This window comes from Sus scrofa, chromosome 9, assembly GCF_000003025.6.
Source record: "Sus scrofa isolate TJ Tabasco breed Duroc chromosome 9, Sscrofa11.1, whole genome shotgun sequence".
Lineage (NCBI taxonomy): Eukaryota > Metazoa > Chordata > Mammalia > Artiodactyla > Suidae > Sus > Sus scrofa.
Window position 1 is genome coordinate 126,739,521 of NC_010451.4, and position 15,542 is coordinate 126,755,062.

Below are 15,542 nucleotides of genomic sequence, written 5' to 3' on the forward strand. Positions count from 1 at the left end.
CCCAACAGGTGCTGATACCTCAGGAGCTCAGAAGTGCTGGGAAGACTTCTCAGTCAGTGCTGGTACCTATACCTCTGCAAGTGCATCCTTCATGTTAATTCCAAGAACATTGAAATAATGCAGGAGACGGAGGCCAAACGGCCGTCTCAGGATGGACGGCCATTGCAGCCACAAGGATAGGACCCAAGAAAGCAATAAGGAGCCTGCCTTCTAGGCTCCCTCTAGTGGCCACTATTGGTGGAAACTGATAGGGGGTGAGCAGGCAAAGCAGAGCTGTGATTTGCAGAATGCCAGCCTTAGTGTCTAACAGAGTAGTGTAAAAGGGTGGCTGTCAGTTTTTCTATGGGTTCATAGAAAAGGTAGGTGGGATAGGGATATAAGAACAAAGGCGGTGAGCACTGATAATTGGACATCAAGGGTGACATAATCTTGTCTTGTATAGCATCTGCTTCTCTGATTTCTGACCTTCAATATGCAGTAAGTTACTTTGAAAAAGACTGCAGAAAAAGTATTCCATTAACTCTTTCCTAGGAAGTAATGAAGGTGAATTCCTTTGCTAATTCAGAAACATAGAGAAAATCTCTTTTAAGTTTTTGCCACTTCAGTCTCTGAATTGGAAATATATACATACAATACTATGTAAGTATTGTATGTATAGGTACAATACTATATGCATAGTATTTTATAGACATACATACACATATATGTGCATATATATGTGTGTATCTATACATATGATACATCACACATCCATATTTTAGTATATTATATTTATTTAATTATATATTTTAAATTATTAAAAAAGAACAAATCTGTAAAAGATCTCATCCTCAGGCTAAAAGGTGTTGGAAATGAGCACACACACATTCATTGAACGATGATTACACAAGTCAGTTTCAGGTCCTAAAAGGTCTTGCAGATGCACTCCATGGAAATCTCTACTTCGACACTTTTTCCTTGGTGGTTGATTGTGGACCCCCTGATTCAGAGAATCCATGTGTCTTTTCTCCCAGCCTGATCTCAGCTTTAATTGGCTGGTGCAGCTGAGCAGGCACCACCCAGAGATCTTATTACTCTCCCTGCCCTGAGCCCCATGGCATGAGATTTTGTCACCTAAACCACAGATTATAGGATGCAAGCAATTTCTCAATGTTTGTGAATAACAGTATTCTGTAAAGTTAACCCTTGTTTTGATACTAAGTTGACTGAATTCCAACCGCAAGCAATTGGATTTTTAGTCATCCCAACCAGTTCTAACAAAGACTAAAATGTGATGTTCACTGGATACTTTGGAATATTAAAAATAATGACTGGATCACACAACACTACTTTTAAGTCCCTTAAAATACACAGGTTTAGGCACAATTACATTTGTTTTGTGTATACTATATTAGAAGATAAGTTTGCATGGAAGGTCTATTTAGTGCAAAAGTGTGATTTTTTTTATTAATTCCTCTTGGTCAGTTATAATACCTGAATTACATATTTTTGTTCCTTTATTTCAACCCCTGTATTTGTCCAGAGAATTAGTGAAATAAGTCCTTTGACTGGTGTGGAAGGAATGAACTCCACTTAAAAGGAGCATTGAAATGTTATTTATCATTCAAGTTGACTCATGTCTCAAACAATCATTTCCTAAAGATAATCCCTTGGTATTATTTGTATGATAATTGAAACTTTATTGTTTTATTTCACCTACTTTCCCTGTTCTGATTTTCAGCATTAGAAAGCAGTAATAACCTTGGTGAAAGATAATTCCTGTGGATCAGTCCTCCATGACCAGTCCTAGCTGGCCATTAATCCCTCAAAATGCCACATACTTTGATTCTGTTGCTTAAATCAACGCAAACCAGAATTACTGGCAGTCACAGAAATCTGATAATTGAGTGTTCAATTGTAAAACAAAATACGGTTTTTATCAGAAATACAAAATACAATAAACAGATAAATATATTCATTTTTTCAAAACTTTGAACTTGTTATATGTTCCTGAAAAATTCCCCAGATATCAGTTTTTAAAAATAAACTATTTTTTATGTGTTTGTTTCTCTGCTGGTAACGATATTTATGTGAGAAACGGGGGAAAAAAACTGAGGTGCAAACATAACATAAATCTTTGATGGGATTTAGACTTCTTTCCATCTTTAATTTGCATGACATTTGCTGCCTCTTCACAGGATCAATTATGGTTTTGAAACACCAGTCATCAAAAGTTATCTCATTTTTTTCTGGATGTTTTGCTTTCTGTTAGAATAAATTGCAGCAAAGTGCTGGCTGGTGGCTTGATTATGTGTGCAGTTGCACACTTTAACATTAATGCATAAAAATGTAACTCATTAACATAGTAAAGCATAAATATTGGCCTGAATTGTGAAACATCATTATTATTTTAATAGTAAGTACCAAATCAAAAACAAGATTAAAATATGTTAATAAAAACTTAGGAACAGTTCTGTACTGTTGTTGATGATCCTTAGCTGCTGTCACTCAAATCTCAGCTCTAGTCTGTTTCTAGTCTGGAAAGAAGCCACTTATCTTTAACTTGGCCAAAGACCTTTTGGGGGCTTCCCACTGTACTGACATTTTTAGTAGCTTCACTAGTTAATCTTTTATTCCTGCTATTATAAGCTTTAACTTCTTTACAGATGCAGTCTTCAGATTGCCTTTAGCTTCCTCACTTAACACTGCTTAGCTTTCTTGTTAAGTTCCATGTACCCAGTGTCTTGCCTTCTCCTTAATGGAGCAGAAAATTGTCATCCTGATTTGAAAGGCTGTTGTTGATGGAGAGGAATTGCAGATATGATGTGCCTCTCCCAGGTAGCAGCACACCTAAGCTGACAATCACATTTTCCCCCTCAACTACAGGAAGACTTACTAGGTGCATTTGCCCCTGTTTAAAGAAAACGACTCTGAGCTTCTTTTTTTTCTGGATAAATTGCTTAGTTGAATAGCCATAAAATGAAATATACATCAAATCAATTCCATAGCAACCCCTATACGCAAGATCTAATATGGTTTTTTTTTCTGATCTTACCGAGACCATAGATTCTAAATTAACTAAGTAATATCAGAATGTAACTTTTAAAACCACGATGAAACCCTTCTAGAGAACCAACAAAAGATACAAAGTAGTTTTAAGACAAACGCAAATATTGAGGAAAATAATAACTATATGCAATGGTAGTTTTTGTGGCTAGATTAAGGCAGCCTCTCACATAGTCCTTAGTAGGCAGAGTTGATTGATACGATGATTGAATATTTGGTTATGACTTAAAAGAACTGCAGCAGGGGCCAGCAAAGGAGTCATTACAAATGGCCAAGCATCCAAGGCTCAGTAGTTAAGTGAAATGGCTGGTACTGAGCAATTTCACCAGTGCTTTGGTTAGACCTCCTTGTTCTTTCCACGTGACATTTGGAAGTATGACTGGCCACTTTGGGCTGAATAAGTAAACTTGAGTAAGTAAACTGAGTAAGTAAACTTGTACAGTTCAGAGCAAGTAATGGTTCCTAAAGGGAAATGCTGGGCTTCTTGCTAATGAAGTAATTAGTGGGTATTATAAAGGAGATATAATTACTTCTGCATTCCAAGCGTGATAAAAAAGGTTGTTTTAGCAATGCATTTTTTTGTCGTTTTATTTTATTTTATTTTGCTTTTTAGGGATGCACCTGTGGCATGTGGAGGTTCCCAGGCTAGGGTTGAATTGGAGCTGCAGCTGCAGGGCTACGCCACAGCCAAAGCCACAGCCATGCCAGATCTGAGCTATGTCTGTGACCTACACCACAGCTCATGGCAACACCAAATCCTTAACCCAAGGCCAAATCCTTAACCCACTGAGCAAGGCCAGGGATTGAACCCTCATTCTCATGGGTGCTAGTCAGGCTCATTACCACTGAGCCACAAGGAGAACCTCTAGTAGTAATGCATATTTTAAAATGTTAAGATAGTCATAATTTATTCTGAACTTTAAAAGAATGTGTTCTATGTTATAACAGTTATAATATTTGTTATACTAAACAAATTTTTACAAAGGTCTTGTCTCTCCCTTCAAAATTTGTTTATTAAGAGCTATGATTTATCTTTATTTCAACTCTTGGTTCACCTCCCATGGAGTACAGTAAAGTGCCTCATGCAAAATAGGTACTGAATTACCTAACTCAATATTAAATTACAGAATGAAAGAATACATTGTGAACACCCAGAATATTTTAAGTACCAAAAGATTCATACATTTTTAATAAGTGATCTTTGGGTTTTTTCAAGAAAATAATTTTTTATAGTTAAAGTATAAAATAATGGCTATGGTGTTCTAATATACAGAGAAATGATTTAAGGAGACAAGTCTAAGTGAAAAGAAGAATTAGCTCTCAGCTGTGCAGCCAGAAATTCTGAGTTATGTTTGGAGATTGCTATTATATGTTTGGTGGAAGTCTTTTGACCTCAATTCTTTAATTTATTTGCCAATTTTATGTGTCTTTATATATTTTATATGCTGTATTAAAATGTGTTCCAGTGGATTTATACTCAATATTTGATTTTTAAAAGCTTAAATGCCACTCTCTTAAAAGTCAATATCCTGTTTATAATAGGTAATTTTATATGTCAACTCAGCTAGGCCACCATATCCAAATATTTGGCCAAACATTATTCTGGATGTTTCTGTGAGGGTATTTTTTTGATGAGATTAGTATCTAAATTGGTGGGATTTGTCTGAAGTAGATTGTCTTCCATAATGGTTATCTATGAACCGTGAAGTGGGCTTCAACCAGATACTAAAACTGCTGGCATCTTGATCTTGGACTTCCCAGCCACCAGAACTGTGAGAAATAAATTCCTGTATTTAGAAGTTACCCAGTCTATTGTAATATGTTACAGCAGCCCAAGTGGACTATGATATTACGTAAGTGAAAATGTGCAACTTCCTGCAAGGGTACCTAAAAGGTACCACAAGCCACTTACCACTTCTGAACAAAAATAACTTTCCTTTCAAATTATATCTGTTCCACTCTTCAGATTGAAGAGTGTCTCCAGTTCATTTAGAGTTTTTATTTTCTCTGTCCTATGGAGGTATAATTTTGGTTTCACTTAGATTCATTTAGAATTGAACTTAAAGTCACTGTGCCTAAAGTATTGATTTGGGGCCACACTTTTGTGTTTTTTGGTTTTGCTTTTTGCATTTTTTGCAATTTTTGCCCTAAATATCCATTAGCTTGGTAACCAGCAAACATAGGCTAACTGTGAATTGGATGCCCTAAAGTTGCTGGAGTTAATTGCTTCAGATGCTTTCTACCTGTAACTGGCCTACTTTGGATCTTGGTGGCCTCAGGTGTTGTCTGTCCAACTGTAACTTCAGCTTTAGCACTGCCACTGGCCCTTTGGATTTGATGTCCATAATTGGGTTTTGTGGCATTTAATTATTGATTCACCCTAGATGATATTCAGCATGTTTTTACTTTCTATCATTTCCATTCTGAGTTGGCATGACTCAAATTTTCCCCTCAGTATCCTGGTTGTTTACGAGGCAGGAGCAGCCATTCTGGAGAAAAGGGAGGGAGTTGGAAAATAGGGAAGTTTGATCATTTAGTCACAAGTCTCACTTTTTCCTTTGAGAGAAGAGCCATAGCTTTCATCTGATGAGGGGGCAATGAAAGGTTTTAGGTAGAAGAGTGAGCTAACCAGATCTTTCTAAAAATATGACTTTGGTGGCCACATGGAGGATGGAATTGAGGAGGGACTCTTTCAGAGGGTAGTAATGGCTGGGTAGTGCTGAGAACAGTCTGGATGAGCGACAATGAAAGCCTAAGTTTAAGCATTAAGCGTTAAGCAATGATGATGGATGGAAAAGAAATTTAAAGAACTCTTCAGGGTATGCCAATAAAAAGACATAGAGAGCAGCTGGATCATGAACAGGAAGTCAAAAATTCCAGAATGGCCTCCCATTTGTGGCTTGAGAAACCACCATGAGATGGTCTGTTCCCTGAAATGGCAGAAGCGATGAACAAGAGTAAAACTGAGTGAAAGACAGTAAATGTGTCTTGTGATATGCTAGTTTGAGAGCCTCTGAACCGTCTAGATGGAAATGCCTGGCAAGCATTTGGAAACACGCATCAGGAGGTCAAGACAGAAGTATGGATGGCAGAAGTGGAAGTGGAAATCCCCAGCTGCTGAAGCCAATAAAATGGACAGGATCACTGAAGAGAACCCAGGCCCAGAAGAAAGTTCTCAATCAAAGATAGAATCACGGGGAACAGCAAATCATGAAGAAATGGAAGAGAATGCAAGAGAATCCTGAAAGAAAACGTGAGAAAGAGGGGTAAGAAAGGATGAGGATGTGTTTAAGGAGAAAGAGAGGATTCTGTGTAATTTACTATCACTTGAGGAAAATAGGTTAAGCAGCTGTGGCAGACGCAAAGCCCTGTGTTCAATAATCTGTTTGTTTTTGCCCTCCTGGGTTCCAGGAAGACTGCATTTTCCAGTCCTTCACTGCCTCCAAGTAGGATGGAGAGATTGAACACGGGCCAGTGGAAAGGAGTTGGAGGTGAAAGTAACATAGCCTACTTCCCAGAAGGTGTGTAAGACATGCAGGTGGTCTGTGTGCATCTCTCTTTCCCAACCATGTGACCAGATGGAGAGCCGTACAAGAGAGCGTCCTGATCAGAAATATTCACGTTGGACTTTGCTTGAATGAGAAATAGTCCTTTACTGTGTTAACCTACTGAGATATTGAGATTATTTATTACAGTAGTCAACACATTGATTAACATAACAATGTAAAAAATGTCTTAAAATAGGGCTACATTGTATGTTTGGTACTGCTGACACACCTTAAAAACATAGGAGATCCTGCTGAATAGCATTGAGAACTATGTCTAGATACTCATGTTGCAACAGAAGAAAGGCTGGGGGAAAAAATGTAATTATAATGTATACATGTAAGGATAACCTGACCCCCTTGCTGTACAGTGGGAAAATAAAAAAAAATAAAAAAAAATAGCCATCCTAACAATGTACATCTTTCAAGATACTTCACTTATTGTCTTTTGAAGCAAGAATGTAAGTGTCAGGGTCATTGGAATGGCATCAAGTCTTAAATTTATATTTAAATCAGACTAATAATAAATGAAGAAACAAAAGGTTAGCATGTGCATACATTCAGTGATCTTGTCCTGATTATGTAATAGCCTGTCAAGAACACAAGTAAGTCTTTTCTCAGCCACCCTCCTGGGGCCATCCAAGCCCTTATAGGGTAGGTCTAATGACTAAAATCCCTGGGGTCAAGGACTCATGACACTGCATGTGATTTTTCTAAATGAAATGTCTAAGCAATGGTTTACTACCATGATGGAAGCCTCTTGGTCCCAGGACTATGAGCAAAATCTAACACAGTGAAGAAAGTGGCAAAGACTTGCAAGGAGCCTCAGCCAAGTCTGCCTTCTGGACTAACAGAAAAAGCCTCAAAAGTAGCCTAAGGAATTATGAGCACCTCAGGGGATAGCTTCAAGAAAATTAATCCAAGCACAAAAAGGAATTTAGGCAACTAAATTTGTGGTTATAACCCAGTGTAAGATGGGCCCATACTCATATAAATGATTAAATAAATAAATGAGGAAGAAGAGACAAATCTCCCATGAGAAGAATTCCCAGTAATTTATGTAGCTACTGCCCTTCAAGGAGGTGGAATAGAACTCTCCACCCCTTAACTGTGGACAGTGCTTAGTGGCTTGCTCCCAAAGAGCACAGAAAGGAAAGGGGCCACTAACTCTAGAGTGGAGAAACCTCATCAACGCTACTTGAGCCGGGCAGTTGACACCATCAGCAGTAAGTCACGTAGACAGCATGTACCCTTGATAGGATGTGATAAGAATGACACTTCGCCTCTATGGTCTTCCTCCCCAAACCCATAACCCCAGTGAAATAATGAGAAAACATCAGATGAAACCCAAGTGAGAGATTATTGTACAAACTATCTGAGCGATACTCAAAATTGTCAAGGTCATCAAGAAACTGTCACTGCTAAGAGGAGCCTGAAGGGACATGACTGCTACATGCAGTATATTCTGCATGGGATCCTGGAACAGGTGAAGACCATTGGAGAAAAACTAGTGACATTTTAACACAGCATGGTTTAGCTGATAATAACATATCCATGTGAGTTCATCACAATGTCAGCTGCGATGAACGTACCACAGTGATCTGAGAGGTTAACAGGGGAAACCGGATGTGGCATATATGCACAAAATCTGTACTATTTTTGCAACTATTCTATAAAACTATTCTAACTTAAAAGTTTTTTTAAGCAATCTGGAAATAAATTATTATTTTTCTTGAAGAATTAATCGTAGCATATAATTCATAGCAAATTGACCACAGTCTTCTCTAATTCTCCAGTCTCTCAAACTCACTGGTGGACCTTCTCCCCAAATCTATATTCATCCCTCATCTCCATCTGTCTACTTGGTCACTTTCCTCCTTATCTCTCTTCTTTAAGCTCCATCTTCCTTAGTACAAGATGCTTCCCATCAGACAGAGCCCAGTGGAAATTTAATTTATCTTCTGACTCTTTTTCTTGGAATTAGGTAACCAGACTCTTGTCCTCTGCACCCCTCCTTGTCTCTGCTTCAGTCCAGGGCTGGGGTGAGCTATGGACAATGTTGATCATTCAAATTTCCATTTATATGCACAGCTGGACATGAATACATTAGCAACGTAAGGAGGAAAAAGGCACATCTCACTAAATGCAAAGTTAGTGAAGGAAGAAGTAAAAGTAGACCTTAACTACCACGCTTTTTATCTTTACCCCCCATATCATATATTTAGTAAGAATCACTGAGTATCAGATTTGAAGGAATTTGGTAGATATCCAATTCTATGTTCTCAATTTGCACCTTAGGAAAATAAGCGCCAGATGGTCCCAGGGGCCAGGCCAACATAATGCAGTTAATGACCAGAGGATCCATGACTCTTCTCCTCTTTGCTTTTTGTGTTCTTCAAGCACCAAGTTCAAACTTTTGTCAAAATGCAGAAGAGCTACGGCCTTTGATGTGGTGATTCTTCTTTTTTTTTTGGCAAGCAAGAAACACAGAAAGAAATAAAATAACAAATGAATACACAAAACGTATCAGACTGACCAAATATTATATTCTTTTTGATTTCAAGACATATCTGGAAATTTGCGTCCAATAAAAGATCTGGAAAGAGCAGCATGTCCACCTGCTTGATTAGCCATCAGCCACTGCCTTCCAACTCTGGGTGCTCAGAAATGTAGGGCTTCTCAGCCCCACCCCTCAAGTATGTTCCTCATTAAATATACAGCAACCATTGTTCTCCTTACACCTTTGAGAGCTTCAGAATGCTAACGTCTTATTTAATCACTCCTGTCTTTATCACTTCCTTCAGGAGTCTTTCATTCATTTGCTCAGGCTGTGTTCATTCATCTCCAATTTGCCAGACACTGAGCAAAGTGCTGGGAATACAAACATTAATAGGCATCATCCCTAAAGTCTAGGTGCACACTGCCTGCTAATTTAAGTGTTGGTGAACATGGCAATGCTTCATGTAAAATCTATAGAATTTTAAATTTGCTATGTTCATTAATTAGTGAATGCTATTGCATGACCTAGTAGGTGAAGACTTGAATGGTGCCTACAATAAAATCAAGCAAAGTATTCTTAGAAAATAGAGTTCATTAAATCTAGGCGTTCCTGTTATGGCTCAGTGGAAATGAACCCGGCTAGTATCCATGAGGATGCAGGTTTGATCCCTGGCCTCACTCAGTGGGTTGCTGCGAGCTGTGGTGCAGGTTGCAGATTTGGCATGGATCTGGCATTACTGTGGCTGTGGTGTAGGCCAGCGGCCCTAAAAAAAAAACCACTAAATCATACCTTAAGTGTAAATGTTTATATATGATACATGCACATAACATATTTTAATTTCTACACATTGGTCAACAAAAATTCAATATTGAAATTATGAATATTGAATATTGAAACATTATCCAGTTAATAATTATTTCAAACATTTAAAAAATGGTATAAGTTGATCAAGTCCTCTGTTTCTCTATTTCTCTGACTTCTGGATTATCCAGTAATGATTTCAGTATTTTCTCTGCCCTTTATGCAACCATAGGATACCAAGGCTATCTCAAGGTCTAAATCAAGCTCAGACACATTAGCCTCTATTTACAATAGAAATCAAGAAATATTTTCTTGCCCAGTTACACAAAAGATATGGGAGTGAGTATACAGCCCAGGTTGTAGAAGGAGTTAAGAATGAAGTAATTTTACTAACTTACACAACACAAAGTATAAATGTAATGCCTAGTTATAGACACTCTCAACACTCATTTCTCTAGTTTGCTACCTATTGACTTTGGTCTATAAATCCAGTGTTACTGCAGAAATTGTAGACAGTAGCTCTGTTTGGCACAATCTATGAGATTAGGTAATTTTATTGTCCCACCAAAGAAGAAATACTTCAAAATAATATCACATAATTCCCACAGCTTATCAGTCTGTTCTGATGCTGACACTGTTGCTTTTGAAAATTATAGTTTCTTTTGCATAGCTTTTTGTGCTAACAATATTATTCGGTCAAGGTATAATGAAAACAAACTCATTTATTGTCAGTCACTGTTCAGAGTAAGAGGCAGAAAAAACTGCTGCAGAAGCTTTCTGCAAGCTAATTGCCTAAGTTCTAAGAAACATTCCACAAGAACTCGTCACAAGAATAAAAATAAGAATAGTTTTGGAAGTAGTGACTGTGACATTCACTTTGCAGGCATCATCGTATTTCGGCCTCACAAAAGCTCTGCAAATCAAGTATAATTGTTAACATTTTATAGATGAGGATTTTGAAGGTCTGGGAGAGAACTTGCTTAAGTTAATACACCCTTATAGACGGTGGGACTGGAATTAAAAGCCCAGAATGTGCTGCCCTTGCTTTCAAATTTTAAGAAATTTTTCTTTCAAAAAAATTTTCTAAACTAAGAAAATTAAAAAAAAAAAAAAAAAAAGCGACTATTTAGTGTAGAAACAGGGATTTGGATTGGTGATACTCCAAAGATGAGTTACAAATTAGAACTACTCATTAGAACATGTCTCGGGTTCTATTTTCAATCCTGCCTTTGCTCATGATATATGTAACTTATATGTATACAAACACATACATATCACATCATTTACCAGGCTTCTATCTTAATATTGTAAGTTTCAAGCTATGATCTTCTATATGCTCAGGTTTCCTGTTTTCCTGATTTTGTTCAGGATCTTCTCTTTCCTTGGAATATTTTTTTTCTTCCTTCCCTGCCTAGTTAATGCCTCCTAAAACCTCCAGGTTTGATCAAGTACTTCATCTGATCTCCATAAGCAGTACTTCAAACTTTTAGCACTCTCTACTGAATGCCTAGGAACTTTGTATTAGTTCCTTTTGCTACCTTACCACAAACTCAGTGGCTTAAAACAACACAAATACATGACCTTGAAGTTCTAGAAGCCAGAAGTCTAAAATAAGTCTTATTGGACTAAAATCAAGATGTTTTGGAGGCTCTGGAAAATATGCTTTTTTGCCTTTTCCAACTTTTAGAGACCACCTACACTCCTTCTTTCATCTTCAAAGATAACTATAGCATCTTCAAATCTCTCTGTGATTTTGGCCCTCCTGCCTCCCTTTTAAGAGGACCCTGTGACTCCACTGACTCTGCCTGGGTAATCCAAGGTAATCTCTCCATATCAAAGTCAGCTGATTAGCAACCTTAATTCTATATGCTACCTTAATTCCTCCTTGTCATGTAAAATAACATATTCATAGGTTTCAGGGATTAGGACGTGGATATTTTTTATCTCAAAGAGATTATCTGTACTCCCATGTTCATAGCAGCATTATTCACAATAAGCATGGTATGGAAACAACCTACATGTCACCATGGATGAATGGATGAAAGATGGATAATGATCTTATTCAGCCCTAAAAGAGAAGGAAATCTTGTCACTTGTGACAACATGGAGGAACCTGGTGATATTATACCAAGTAAAGTAAACCAGACAGAGAAAAAAAATACAGTATGGTAGCACTTAAAGCAGAATGTTAAACAAACAAAAAAAAAGTCGAACTCATAGAAACAGAGAGTAGAATATTGGTTGCAAAAAACTGGGGTAGGGGAAATAAAGAGACTCTGGTAAAAGTAAAAACTTTCAGTGATGTTAGTCTCATAAATATAGAAGTGCTCCTCTTCCTGTTTCTAGAAGAGTTTGTATAGTGTTGGTATTATTTCTTCTTTAAATTTTTAATGGCATTCACCAGTGAATCCATCTGGTGCTTGCATTTTTAGCTATGACTTTCATGTCTTTTTAAGATACAGGACTATTCAGAGTAACTGTTTTTGTTATTGTTGTTAAATGAGTGTTGGTGGTTTGTGCCTTTTAAGGAATTTGGTCATTTTGTCTAACTTGTTGATTCTTTTTTGCATAAAGGTATTTCTGTTTCCTTATTGCCCTTTAATGTGTGTAGAGGTTGTGGTGATGTCCCTTTCATTCCTGATATTGCTAATTTGTATCATCTCCCTTCTTTTCCTGCTTGGTCTGGGTAGATGTTTATCAATTGTATATAATTCTTAAACGTCATTTATTTTCTTAATTATTTATTTCTTATAATTAAGAAATAATTTATTTTCTTAATTGTTTTGCTGTATAATTAATTTCTTTTATCTTTTAATTTCTTCTATATTTTAGGTTTAATTTGTTTTTTTTTTAAATTGTTCCTTTAGGGTAGACGTTTAGATAATTAATTTGGAAACTTCTTTTCTGATTCAAGTATTTAATGTCATAAATTTCCCTTTAAGAGCTATTTTACCTATATTCTACATGCATTTTCTTTTTTAGTCAGATCAAATTATTTAATAATTTCCGTTGTGATTTTTTTCTATCACTGGGTAATGTGGAAAGTGTGCTTTAATTTTTCAATATTTGGGAGATTTCCTAGTCATACATTTGTCACTGATTTCAAATGTGGTCAACGAAAACTTTTTAGTGTATTTTCTCTTTAACTTATTTGGACTTGGTCAATATTGGGATCAAATTTGAGCCCCACCTGTAACCTAAAACACAGCTGCAACAATGCTGGATCCTTAACCCACTGCACCAGGCTGGGGATCAAACCTGCACCTCTTCAGTAACCTGAGCTGCTGCAGAGAAAATGCCAGATCCTTAACCCACTGCACAACAGCAGATACTCCTCATGCTTTTTTTAAAAAATAAATTTTATTGGTCTATAGTTGACTTACAATGTTGTGTTAGTTTAGGTATACAGCAAAGTGAATCAGCCATGCATATACATATATATCCATTCTTTTTCAGACTTCCCCATATAGGCTACCACAGAGCATTGAATAGATTTTCTTGTGCTATAGAGTGAGTCCATGTTTCCCATGAGTTTTGTATATAGTAGTGTGTATATGCCAGTCTCATCCTCCCAGTCCATCCCTCCCCCCAAAATTTCCACTTTGGTAACTGTAAGTTTGGTTTCAAAATCTTTTAGTCTGTTTTTGTTTTGTGAATAAGTTCTTTCATATCGTTCTCAATTAGATTCCACTTAGTGATATTATATGATATTTGTCTTTCTCTAACTTACTTCATTTAGTATGATAGTCATCGCTAGGTCCATCCATGTTGCTGCAAATGGCATTATTTCATTCTTTTTTATGACTGAGTAATATTCCATTGGCTATATGTACCACATCTTCTTTATCCATTCCTCTGTTGATGGTCTTATAGCTGGCTTCATGTCTTGACTATTGTAAATATTGCTAACTATTTATATAAATATATATGTAAATATATACTGAACATTGGGGTATATGTCACCTTTCAAATTATGGTTTTCTTTGGGTATATGCCCAAGAGTTGGATTGCTGGATCATGTGGTAGTGCTATATTTAGTTTTTTAAGGAACCTCCACACTGTTCTGCACAGTGGTTACACCAACCTACATCCCCACCAACAGTATATGGGGTTTCCCCTTTATCCACACCCTCTCCACCAGCATTTATTGTTTGTACACTATTTGGTGATGGCCATTCTGACTATTGTGGGGTGGTATCTCATTGCAGTTTTGATTTGCATTTCTCTAGTAATTAGTGATGTTGAGCATCTAGATGATTTTTGGCCATCTGTATGTCTTCTTTGGAGAAATGTCTATTTAGATCCTCTGACTATTTTTTGATTGGGTTTTTTTAATATAAAGCTAAGCTGTATGAAATGTGTGTATATTTTGGGGATGAATCCTTTGTCAGTCGCTTCATTTGCAAAGATTTTCTTCCATCCTGTGGATTGTTTTTTCATTTTTTAATGGTTTCTCTTGCTGTACAAAAGCTTTTTAAGTTTAGTTAGGTCCCATTTGTTTGTTTTTGTTTTTATTTTCATGACTGTAGGAGGCAGACCCAAAAAGATATTGTTGGAATTTTTGTCAAAGAATGTTCTACTTATATTTCCCTCCGAATTTCATAGTATCTGGCCTTAACATTTAGGTCTTTAATTCATTTTGAGTTTATTTTTGTGCATAGTGTAAGAGAATGTTCTAATTTCATTCTTTTACTTGCACCTGTCCAGTTTTCCCAGCACCACTTATTGAAGAGGCTGTCTTTTCTCCATTGTATATTCTTGCCTCCTTTGTAGTAGATTAACTGGCCATATGTGTGGGGGTTTATTTATGGGCTTTCTACTCTGTCCACTGATCTATATTTCTGTGAAGAGAAATTAAGGAAATAATGCCACTTACCATGGCATGAAAGAGAATAAAAGACCTAGGAATAAACCTACCTAAAGAGGCAAATGACCTGCACTGTGAAAACTATAAGACACTGATGAAAGAAATCAAAGATGATACAAACAGATGGATTGGGAGAATCAACATTGTCAAAATGACTCTACTACCCAAAGCAATTCAGTACAATCCCTGTCAAACTACCAAAGACATTTTTCACAGAACCAGAACTGAAAAATTTTAAATTTGTATAGAAACACAAAAAACCCAAATAGCCAAAGCAATCTTGAGAAAGAAAAACAGAGCTAAGGGAATCAGGCTTCCTGGCTTCAGGCTATACTACAAAGCTACAATCATCAAAACAGTATGATATTAGTATGACTATAGCTTTGATTTGGCATGTTCCTAGTTGGATTAAGATCAGTACCACTCTATTAGCCTAGTACAGAGAATGTGAGCTATTTCTCAAAGAAGACACTATCATCTGGAACAGTCATAATTTTCACATAAAAAGTTCAGTATTCAATCTAAAAATACTAGACACAGAAAAATATATATATGACTAAAATCCAAAAGGAAAAAAAACCCAAAATATAAACATGTCTACATGTGATTCATTTGTTAAAGTTAACTCACCTGGACTTTAACCTTTACTAATATATTAAAATGAAGATTTAATGTTAGAGACTAACACAAGATGATTGAAGTCCATAAAAAGAATGAAATAGAAATTATAAACTTGAAAAGTACAGTATCTGAAATTAATAACTAATTTCATGGGTTTGAAAGG

The 15,542-nt window shown here is 36.5% G+C and overlaps 1 long non-coding RNA gene across 1 annotated transcript; it reads left to right on the forward strand.

Moving 5' to 3' along the window:
• Positions 3,897-11,009, forward strand: LOC106505035. The gene is made up of 2 exons (XR_002347097.1): positions 3,897-6,566; positions 9,155-11,009. It is a non-coding gene; the product is annotated as an uncharacterized LOC106505035 (long non-coding RNA).